Source organism: Oncorhynchus mykiss, chromosome 3 (assembly GCF_057628025.1).
Source record: "Oncorhynchus mykiss isolate SJ-2025 chromosome 3, ASM5762802v1, whole genome shotgun sequence".
In the NCBI taxonomy this organism is placed as follows: Eukaryota; Metazoa; Chordata; class Actinopteri; order Salmoniformes; family Salmonidae; genus Oncorhynchus; species Oncorhynchus mykiss.
Window position 1 is genome coordinate 78307657 of NC_143024.1, and position 12084 is coordinate 78319740.

The 12084-nt window shown below is 41.9% G+C and overlaps 1 pseudogene across 1 annotated transcript; it reads right to left on the bottom strand.

The window, feature by feature from the left end:
* Positions 1-7912: 7912 nt before the first annotated feature.
* LOC118944607 (uncharacterized) lies at positions 7913-11377 on the bottom strand (annotated as a pseudogene). Its single transcript, XR_016494976.1, has 4 exons — positions 11166-11377; positions 9332-9411; positions 8867-8974; positions 7913-8235 (listed from the first exon to the last, which is right to left on the bottom strand). The product of XR_016494976.1 is annotated as an uncharacterized LOC118944607 (transcript).
* Positions 11378-12084: the final 707 nt, after the last annotated feature.

Consider the following 12084-nt stretch of genomic DNA (forward strand, 5'->3'; position numbering starts at 1 on the left):
CAGGTGGATGACAAGTGGGCATCAAGAGTCATTCTCTGCCTCCTCTCTCAACATACATCCTCCTTGACTGCTCTCCCTCTCCCTCTGCCCTAGAACCTATATCCTAAAACCAGTGCCTGCTCTGATTCCCCCTGTGGTGTGGCAGGCCTCTGATGGTAGTTTATAGATACAGTGAGGTCAGGTGACTGTGATCCCTGTAAGGGGGTTAGTTATAGACATGGAGAGCCATAGGCACAATATGAATGGCACCTTCTCTGAGGCTTATTTTATAGTCAGTCGTTCATAAGCAGTATTTGGAATGAATGTGGTCACCATATTATAAATTATTATAGAATGTAATGTTCCTCTCTGAGGACAATAAAGTATAACTAACCAAAGCAAAGTTTTCTCCCTTTACAGATTGGTTATGAAATAAAGGAAGGATGATAACCCTACTGTATTGTAAATTGTAAGTTTTCAGAGAGGTAATGGAAAGGTGATCTGTACTCTCAGAAACCAGTGAGTCTGGGATTCTAGTCAACTTTCCCCATTCTAAAATAAAAGATTAGGTATCAGAGATTGATCCACCTTTACCTTTTGTTTCAACATCTCCTCACTGTTCTCTCTTGGGTTATTATGAGGAATACAGTGGACCACACAAAAGCGAGAGAGAAGGCAATCAATATTGCAGTCTGGCTAAGTGTATAACCTCTCAAAGACCCACACTTCTGTGTCTCCAAGCATCCATTTCTCTCCCAGCGATTGGCTTTAGTTTTCCTTGACTATCTTGATTCATGGCAATGCCCTGGGACGGCATCTCCCAAAGGCTTGATTGAACGCTGATTTGAGGGAGAATGGAATAGCCCGAGTGTAATCGTGTTATAACATGTTTATTCAGGAGAAAATCCTGTATTGTGTCTAAGTATGGTACTGTGCTGTGTGTGTGTATTAAATATTTGATTAGGATCCCCATTATCTAGTGCTAAAGCAGCAGCTACTATTCCTGGGGTCGAAACAAAACATAAAACACAACATAATTGAGCAATAAGGGGTGTGGTATTTGGCCAGTATACCACGGCTAAGGGCTGTTCCCTGCACGTTGCAATGCGAAGTCCCTAGATACAGACCTTATATACCACGGATGTCAGCCAATCATTCAGTGCTCGAATCACCCAGTTTATAATACATAATACTAAACAAGTACATCACAAGGACAGAACTACATAGTGTGTGTACCTATGTATTGACATATATTTACATAATTGTATGGATAGATGAACGCATAAATGGGTGTACGTATCATGGATGCATATTGACATTCGAGGCATGTTACAATATCCATGAACATTGTTTGAACAAAAATAATTCTGTTAATTTGGCATTCATTTAGTAAAACTAAATGAACTCTTGCTGAGATATAGTCACACCACTTCATCGATATCTAGATAGACAATGAACCTTGCTCTCCTTTTTTACATAAAATGCTGAGATATATTCACACCACTTCATTTATATGTAGATATACAATGGACCCTGATCTCCTTTTTACATAACAAAGTCCATGTGTCCACAGTTCCTGTTCTTTCTTCAAGTGACAGTAGACATATTCATTTATTTATGTACAAATGAATGCATAAAATCTCAAGTTCTCTCTTCTTTCTTGTATCTTTCGTTTTTCAAGATATGGCACAACCAAACCCATCAATCAACGTTCACATTTGAGTGTTTGTCCTCTGTCCAAAGATGCTTGTGTTAGGGTGCCACCTATGGACCGAAAGTAGAAATGCATTGAGATATAACTTTTTTTTTTCATTTTATGGATGTACCCAAAAGATCTGATTGGTTGGTACAGCAGGTATTGTTTCAGTTCTATGAGGATCTGGTGACCATGGATTGAACTAAGTTTGGCCTTTCCCAAAAATCTTCCTGATGGACAGTCGGCATAGCTGCATCAGACACTCGTGGCCAGGCATCCAAGAAGAAACAGATATCATTTAGAAGACGTTTTCAGCGTTAGATGTTGTAAATGATACAAGAACAATGTAAATAGTACCAAAATCTATTACTATATCATGGTATCAACATGCAAGAACCAATAACCATTTCACAAACCCCAACAAGTTGATTTACAGCTGATCGCTGTGTGCCTATGGTTTAAATAATGGCGGACGGAAGACAGGGTGGTGCGGCACGTGCCGCTTCTCATACGAATGCTGTTATTTTATCTAAAACATCAGGTGTACGCCGACCCCAGCTAAGTAACTCATGCAAAAAGTTAAAGCGCAATTATGTGTTTTATCTCCAGTACTTTGCCATGATTGTCAGTTATGTTAATCTCAGTGCCTCCTTGCTGGGATGACACAATCAATCTACTGCCGGAGAATACCAACACCAAACACATTGGTTCACCGTTCCACCGGAGCGGACAGTACACAGCATACCATAATGTTCTGAATAATGGCCAATCCTACCTCGCTCCCTATGCCACTGAACCGCTAAGGCGTAACAAACACAAGTCCAACATTTATCGGAAACTGTTAAACTACCTGTTCACTACCCTCCTGCTCTCCGGGGATGTGCAACTCAATCCTGGGCCTAACATCACCGAGCCAGCTATACTCACCGGAGTGGAAAGCAGTGGATGGCCTCGCCCACTGATCATTGCTGCTGTGGAAGTGGGTGAGTGCTATGGTCACATGGTTTCTCTTGACTCACCCAGCTCCAGGATAGATTTTGACTCTTCAAACATACCCAAGTCGCTATATACGATCCTTGACTCTGCTTCTGGTACGCAAGCTGTTTTAATTAGTTCCCCGCATCCAGTGCAGGCGAGAGGGATAGTTAATTGCACTACCAAACTGCCCCTAATCAAAACGGCCTATACCCAGCCGTCAGAAAACACAGAAAATGTAACCTTTTTCAATGTGTCAATCACTCTCGAGTCATCTGGGACCCATGTGCCTGGCTACAATGTTTTCAGGAGAGACAGGATAGAAAGAAGAGGGGGGGGGTGTGTGATGATTTACATTAAAGAACATATCCGATGTAAACAAATTGAGGGGTCATGTGATAATGAACTAGAATGTATTGGCCTGAACGTTACACTGTCTCCCCTTATGTCTTTTACCCTTATTGGAATGTATAGGCCACCTTACACCAAAAGTGTGTTTTTTGATCCGTTTAATAACATGCTTAGGGAATGTGATTTTGGGAAAGAGATCATCTTAATGGGAGATTTTAATATGAATTATGAAGACAAGTCTTGTAGGAAAACCCTCAAATGGATCACTAATACCTTTGACCTTACACAGCTAGTTAAAGGACCAACCAGGGTGACTTGTTGCTCTAAAACACAGATTGATTTGGTGTTCAATAATAAACCAGAGAGAGTGACTAAATCATTCAATATGGTTACTGGGCTGTCTGATCATAATCTGACACTTATAGCCAGAAAGCTGTCTAAGAGCAGGTTTAACATCTCTACTGTTAAAATGCCGGATCCACTAAGAATACCTAAGAGTGTATTAAACTATTTTGAAAATGCAATTAAGGTAATTAACTGATATGATCTCTTGTCCTATACAGACGTGGAAGCTGATAGTCAAGTTTTTCTATCCACAATCCAGACTACAATAAATGGTTTCCTAAAGAAAATCAAATCCAAGCCTGGCCAAAAGAGCACTCTTCCTTGGCTAAATGGAGAAATCTGGAAATTGATGAAAGAACGAGATTATGCTCTAAAAATAGCCCTAAGATCCAAATTAGAGCATGACAGACATAGGTTCACCATGTTGAGAAATAAGGTGATGAAAGAAATCAGACAGGCCAAGTTTTTATTAACATAATTGATGAAGCAAAGGGAAATTCTAAATTGATCTGGGAGAATCTAAAAAAGTTAACAGGGAAAGACCGTAGTAACACTGCAAAAAGACTAGAAATCATGGTGAATAACAATCTAACACAGGAAGCAGTCGAAATAGCAATAGCCTTCAATTCCTACTTTATTGACTCTGTCAGGGTGCTGACACAGAACCCCTCCACTGGTTTCCTGGGCTCAGTGTTAGTGAATGATGCTCATCCTGTCTTCATCATAAGGGAGGTTTCTGAGTCAAAGGTGAACAAGGTGATTAGCTCACTAAAGAACTCTAAAGCCAAAGATGTGTTTGGGCTGGACTCTACCTTTCTTAAAAAAACTACAGAGTCACTCATTGGACCCATTACTAAGGTCACCAACAGATCTATTGGTCTGGGGGTGTTTCCAAGGGTAATAACGGCCATCTTTAAATCGGGCGACCCTGCTGCCGTGAGTAACTACAAGCCCATTAGTATACTACCTGTGGTGTCAAAGGTTGTTGAAAAGTGTGTAGGAGAACAACTGATTGCCCACCTCAACAACAGCCCCTTCACATTACACTCCATGCAGTTTGGCTTCAGAGCGAAACAATCCACAGAAATGGCCAACTGCTTTCTTCTGGAAAATGTGAAGTCCAAGATGGACAAAGGGGGCGTTGTTGGAGCTGTGTTTCTGGACCTAAGGAAGGCTTTTGATACTGTTAACCATGAGATTCTCATCACAAAATTGTCCAAGTTCAACTTTTCCCCCGATGCCTTGAGATGGATGAAATCATACCTTGAAGGCAGAACTCAGTGTCAGAGTGAGCAATGAGCTGTCGCCCACTCTTTGCTATGATGTGGGCGTGCCCCAAGGGTCAATACTGGGGCCCCTCCTGTTCAGCCTGTACATTAATGATCTGCCTTCTGTCTGTACTGGGTCTAAAGTTCAAATGTATGCAGATGATACAGTGATATATGTGCATGCAAAGAGCAAACAACAAGCTGCACAAGAACTCATTACTGTAATGGTCCAGGTTACAAAGTGGCTCAGTGACTCGTGTTTGCATCTCAATGTGAAAAAAAACTGTTTGCATGTTTTTCACAAAGACATATGCTACTGAGCCAGATGTCTATGTGTCAGGGGAGAAGCTCCAGGTGGTATCTTATTTTAAGTACCGTTGTCACGTTCTGACCTTAGTTCCAAAACTGTAAAACTGTACAAAACTGTACTTCAAATCTACGATACTGCCCCACTTAACATACTGCTTGACTAGTTGGGCCCAAGCTTGCTGTAAAACATTAAAACCTATTCAGTTTGTCTACAAACAGGCTCTCAAAGTGCTTGATAGGAAGCCCAATACCATCATCACTGTTACATCCTCAGAAAGCACGAGTTCCTGAGTTGGGAAAATCTTGTGCAATACACCGAGGCATGTCTTGTATTCAAGATCCTAAATGGCCTGTCTCCCCTTCCACTCAGTATTTTTGTTAAACAGAAAACCCAAACATATGGCAGCAGATCCACAAGGTCTGCCATGAGAGGTGACATATCACACTTTCACAAAATGCATGAAGACATGGCTAAAGGTCAATCAGATTTGTGAACATAATCCCTAGCTGTGTATTGCCGCTTTCCATGTTGTCTGTTGTCTGTAGCTTGTGAGGTGTGGAAACACTGTTGCTTTTATGAATTTTGTCTTGCTGCTTTTTGTTCTATGTTGCTCTGTCTGTATGCTACGTCTTGCTTTTCCTATATTGCTCTGTCTGTATGCTATGGCCCTCTGTGTGTGCTCACTGCTCAATGATTGTCTATATTGTAATTGTTCTTAATAACCTGCCCGGGGACTGCGGTTGAAAATTAGCTGGCTGGTTAAAACCGGCACTTTTACTGAAACGTTGATTAATGTGCACTGTCCCTGTAAAAATAAAATAAACTCTAACTAAACTCAAACATGTGTATGACGGGTTTAATTTGAAGTATACAAGCAGTTCAAATCTCCACCAAAATTGTCACGGCTGTTGAAGGAACTGGACCAAGGTGCAGCGTGGTAAGCGTACATTTTCTTTAACTCAAAATGACGCCAAGCAAAACAATAAACACTACAAAACCAAACCGTGAAGCTCAAACTTTATGTGCCCTAAACAAAGTAAACTTCCCACAAACACAGGTGGGAAAAAGGGTACCTAAGTATGGTTTCCAATCAGAGACAACGATAGACAGCTGTCCCTGATTGAGAACCATACCTGGCCAAAACATAGAAAATCATAGAAACACAAAACACAGAATGCCCACCCCAACTCACGCCCTGACCAAACCAAAATAGAGACATAAAAAGGATCTCTAAGGTCAGGACATGAAAAATGTTGTGTATCAGATAGATCCATTGGGGGACTAGCTACCTCCTCTGTGGCCCAGCACTATTTTCTCCACGGGGCTGTTGCAAGAGGCCAGGTCCAGGGGTTGTTTGCCCTGTGTGTCTCTGCTGCTGCAGTCCCATGCTCCAGTAGAACAGACATCAGCTCAGGGTTGGACAGACGGGCTGCCGTGTTCAGAGGAGAGTCCCCATCCTTACTGCTGTTCACACTAGCACCTGACCAAGAGCATATATTTATGGATATTGTGTGGAACATGTATGGATTTTGTATGCACAGTAAAAGTCATATGAGTGCCTTAGGTGAATAAGCCTCAACCTACACTATACAGTACTAGTCAACCCTCATTCCAGAGTTTTTCTTTATTTTTACTATTTCTACTACTATTTTACTTTCTACATTGTAGTATAATAGTGAAGACATCAAAACTATTAAATAACACATATGGAATCATGTAGTAAGGAAACAAAGTGTTAAACAAATGAAAATATATGTTATATTTGAGATTCTTCAAAGTAGCCCCCCTTTGCCTTGATGACAGCTTTGCACAACTCCCAAACTGTGGTAACAGTTTTGGGAAGGCCCTTTTCTGTTTCAGCATGATAATGCCCCCACGCACAAAGTGAGGTCCATACAGAAATGATTTGTTGAGATCGGTGTGGAAGAACTTGACTGGCCTGCACAAAACCCTGACCTCAACCCCATCGAACACCTTCGTGTTGAATTGGAATTCCGACTGCGAGTCAGGCCTAATCGTTCAACATCAGTGCCCGATCTCACAAATGCTATTGTGTCTCAATGGAAGCAAGTTCCCACAGCAATGTTCCAACATCTAGTGGAAATCCTTCCCAGAAGAGTCGAGGCTATTATAGCAGCAAAGGGGGGACTAACGCCATTATAATGCCCATGATTTGAGAATAAGGCGTTCGAAACTACTGGTCATGTAGTGTACTTGATGTGCCGTGGCTATCTTGGTCAAATGTATTATATACAGCAGAACCTTGTGATAGAAGCACATGCTAGACATTCTACAGTATCTAGACTAGATAAATGGAAGAGAATCCACTTTCATACCTAGCTGAAGCAATTTCTTCACAGTGCTCAGATGCTGATTGGTGCAGGCAGTGTAGAGTGGGGAGCCTGATTGGTCAGTGTGTTGATCAACATCTGCCCCGTGATGAACCTGAGACTCAATGTATTCTGGGTGACCTGGACAGAGATATCTTCAAGGAATAAAGAACAGTGCGTGGGATCTGCTTTGAAAAAGTGCTGACTGTATCTAAATCTAGGGAATGATACATCTCATTACACATACCAAATTAAATCAACGTGACCATGGCTTAATAAATTGCTCTTGCTCCTAAGTATTACAAAAAAGGAAAGATGACAGCATCTCCCATAAATTACTGCAACAACAGTACATTTTTAGGTAATGGTGCTCTTTTTTATTTTATAAAAGCTGACACATTTTGACTTTCATCTTTGTCAACGTGCTATTGCTACTGTATATGAATCTTTGAGAGAAGAAAAACACGCATCGTGATCCCTTCATTATGTTATTTTCGGCAACATTTTGTCATCTCTACGGAGTTTTCCCTTTATTACTTTGGCACAAACTGCAGTGCAGTCTTCAGTTAATCACGTGGCTACCGCCTTGGCTGACGCACCACTGATAGGGTTGCAAAATTCCAGGAACTTTCAAGTAAATTCCCTGGTTTTCCCCAAATCCCGGTTGGGGGTTTGCCGGAGTCAGAAGAGATTAAGACGGAAATCTGTAACCTCCAACAAGTATTTCTAGAAAACCTGGGAATTTAGTGAAAGTTCCCAGATTTTGCAACCCTAACCACAGAGGATCTATCTATCTATTAGGAGTCTGTCCTTCAGAATATGACCCCTGATCTTTGGCTGCGGCCTGGTGGATGGGGGAGGCTGAGAGGCTGTATCCTTCGGGTAAGGCTCCGTGCTGGAGGAGCAGGGTCACACAGGCCACGTGGCCCTGGGCACAGGCCTCTGACAGGGGGTGGTCTGCTCCAACGTGGGGACGTTCACCTGGTACCGCAGACAACAACATGCACACATCAGATCTACTGAACAGCTCTTATCTTACATCCAATACATCTTGCCGCATCCCTCTCCCATCCTATCAAAACCAACAACAGTACTGGTGATAGCCTGCTGAGAAGGTTAACACGGCACTGTCTGTCACATTGTAAGCATACTACTGTGTCAGTGTCTAGGATTGGTAGTGTATACACCTACATGGAGAGTGCATGAGTGGTTTTTCGTTTTCGCTCAGTGCTTTCTAATAACTAAAATGTATTAGACTATTTAACAGTTAGGTTATTGAAATGTGACTTGTCACTCAGCGTACAGTTGAATTCAACAGTAGGGCTATTGTTGTCTACAGATTTGTGCTAATAATGTCAAAGTGGCAAGGATTGTGTATGATTAATCGCCTAATATCTTCATAATCTAACCCATATTCAGGGTGATCTGCCTGTTCTTGGACTTTGTTTGTTATACATTGAGAGTGGTCATTTGTAGCTCAGTTGGTAGAGCATGGCGCTTGTGTGATTAAATTCAATCAAACTCATGTCAATAAACATGTATACAACCCTGTGTTGTGTGAGTCTTAAAATCAGCCAGAGAGGGTGCAGATAGAGTGGAATTCCTTACTCACATTTGCCCCATTTTCTATCTGTAACTTGGCACAGGCAGTGTGTCCCTGCAGACAGGCTCCATGAAGGGGAGAGACTCTTTCTAGAGTGACCAGGTTGACACACGTTCCCTGTGACGAAGAAAGAAACATGACAACAATAAAACATCAAAACCAATCCTATTTCCTCTGCAATTACCTCAATCAGCAATAGACAGACATTTTTATGCTTATTCAGAAATTCCACTCCCCATATTAAAATGGCTTTGAAATGTGCAGCATTTCTAAGCTGTCTGTTGTATAATACTGTGCTTAAGTGATACATTCCATCTACAGTCCCATTCTGCAGATGATGGTAAGGCTGCTGTTACTTTATAAACAGAAATAACAAATATCAGTTTAACTGACGCCTGCAGGCATGAGCTTGCATAATAACGGTTGGCTCCTTGCCAGTCCATATTATAACAGGCCTGGCTGTGCCTTCCTTACCTGAGCTATTAGGTTTCTCAGTGTGAGAACACGTCCATTGTAGGCTGCATCATGAATGGGGGACCAATCTGACTCAATATCTTACAAAATAAAAACAACACGCATAGGATCATTCACAGATACATACAGTGCATTGCGAAAGTATTCAACCCCCTTGAACTTTGCGACCTTATGCCACATTTCAGGCTTCAAACATAAAGATATAAAACTGTATTTTTTTGTGAAGAATCAACAACAAGTGGGACACAATCATGAAGTGGAACGACATTTATTGGATATTCCAAACTTTTTTAACAAATCAAAAACTGAAAAATTGGGCGTGCAAAATTATTCAGCCCCTTTACTTTCAGTGCAGCAAACTCTCTCCAGAAGTTCAGTGAGGATCTCTGAATGATCCAATGTTGACCTAAATTACTAATGATGAAAAATACAATCCACCTGTGTGTAATCAAGTCTCCGTATAAATGCACCTGCACTGTGATAGTCTCAGAGGTCCGTTAAAAGCGCAGAGAGCATCATGAAGAACAAGGAACACACCAGGCAGGTCCGAGATACTGTTGTGAAGAAGTTTAAAGCTGGATATGGATACAGCAAGATTTCCCAAGCTTTAAACATCCCAAGGAGCACTGTGCAAGCGATAATATTGAAATGGAAGGAGTATCAGACCACTGCAAATCTACCAAGACCTGGCCGTCCCTCTAAACTTTCAGCTCATACAAGGAGAAGACTGATCAGAGATGCAGCCAAGAGGCCCATGATCACTCTGGATGAACTGCAGACATCTACAGCTGAGGTGGGAGACTCTGTCCATAGGACAACAATCAGTTGTATATTGCACAAATCTGGCCTTTATGGAAGAGTGGCAAGAAGAAAGCCATTTCTTAAAGATATCCATAAAAAGTGTTGTTTAAAGTTTGCCACAAGCCACCTGGGAGACACACCAAACATGTGGAAGAAGGTGCTCTGGTCAGATGAAACCAAAATTGAACTTTTTGGCAACAATGCAAGACGTTATGTTTGGCGTAAAAGCAACACAGCTCATCACCCTGAACACACCATCCCCACTGTCAAACATGGAGGTGGCAGCATCATGGTTTGGGCCTGCTTTTCTTCAGCAGGGACAGGGAAGATGGTTAAAATTGATGGGAAGATGGATGGAGCCAAATACAGGACCATTCTGGAAGAAAACCTGATGGAGTCTGCAAAAGACCTGAGACTGGGACGGAGATTTGTCTTCCAACAAGACATACAAAAACATAAAGCAAAATCTACAATGGAATGGTTCAAAAATAAACATATCCAGGTGTTAGAATGGCCAAGTCAAAGTCCAGACCTGAATCCAATCGAGAATCTGTGGAAAGAACTGAAAACTGCTGTTCACAAATGCTCTCCATCCAACCTCACTGAGCTCGAGCTGTTTTGCAAGGAGGAATGGGAAAAAAAATTCAGTCTCTCGATGTGCAAAACTGATAGAGACATACCCCAAGCGACTTACAGCTGTAATCGCAGCAAAAGGTGGCGCTACAAAGTATTAACTTAAGGGGGCTGAATCATTTTGCACGCCCAATTTTTCAGTTTTTGATTTGTTAAAAAAGTTTGAAATATCCAATAAATGTCGTTCCACTTCATGATTGTGTCCCACTTGTTGTTGATTCTTCACCAAAAAATACAGTTTTATATCTTTATGTTTGAAGCCTGAAATGTGGCAAAGGTTGCAAAGTTCAAGGGGGCCGAATACTTTCGCAATGCACTGTACATAAATTCATTAGCCAAAGCATGGATATAGACAAGTGGATACTTTGTCTATCTCACCAAGCAGTCTACTACTACTCACCACTCATCAAAGGGTTGGAGAGAAACACAACAGATCCAGCCTGAGTTGCATTCTTCCTTTGTCACTGCTGTGTCCTGTGGCCTGTCTCATTGTTACCTATAGAGTTCCTCAATTCAGACAGCAGTCTAGTAGTCTGGCTGCACCCTCGGTTTTGTAACATCAGCAACTGGACTGTCACCTGTCGCTGGTGTCAAAATGTATCTGTACCCGTCTGTTCCTGAACTGTTTTTGGGGTGTTTTTGGCATCAGGCCCCAACTCAGAGCCTGTGATGTCATTTCCCACCAGACTCAGAGTCTGCGATGCAGGAAGTGAGTTTGAATGCCCTGCTGGGCTGGTTTTTACAGTGCACATGGTGCTTATTAAGATCCAATGTTGGGGCAGAGAGAGTGAGTCGAAGCCTGTCGAGCAGGTTCGTAACTTGACACTGTCATCACAAACAGTCCACTCAAAGACAGACCATATAAATAATATACGGCAGTACAATAATGACAAGATGAACATTCAACTCTTATAAGACGGGTCCAGAATAAGAGGGAGGGAGAGAGGGAAGGAGGGGGCTTGATGAAGAAATATAGAGGGGGGAGAGGGGGAAGGAGAGAAAGAGAGAGTTGGGGCTGGAAAGATACATAGAAATCGCATTTGCAGTGATATGTTTGTTTTCATAGTTTGGGTTATTGTGTCAACACCCTGTGTGACACACACTTTGCCCTCTGAGGAGGAGTTGGATACAAACTGTAAAGCCATGGTTTAAATGGAGGAGTACTTTTCCGTGAGTGGCCGTTCATCAGCTGTAGATGCAGAATTTAGGCCTACTTGCAAGTTTCCAAAAAACATGTGTGTTATTGGAAAGAAATGCAGTTCAAATAGCTGGCTGGATAGGCTTCTAAATGGCAACATTTTACAAGAAGGAATTCAAGG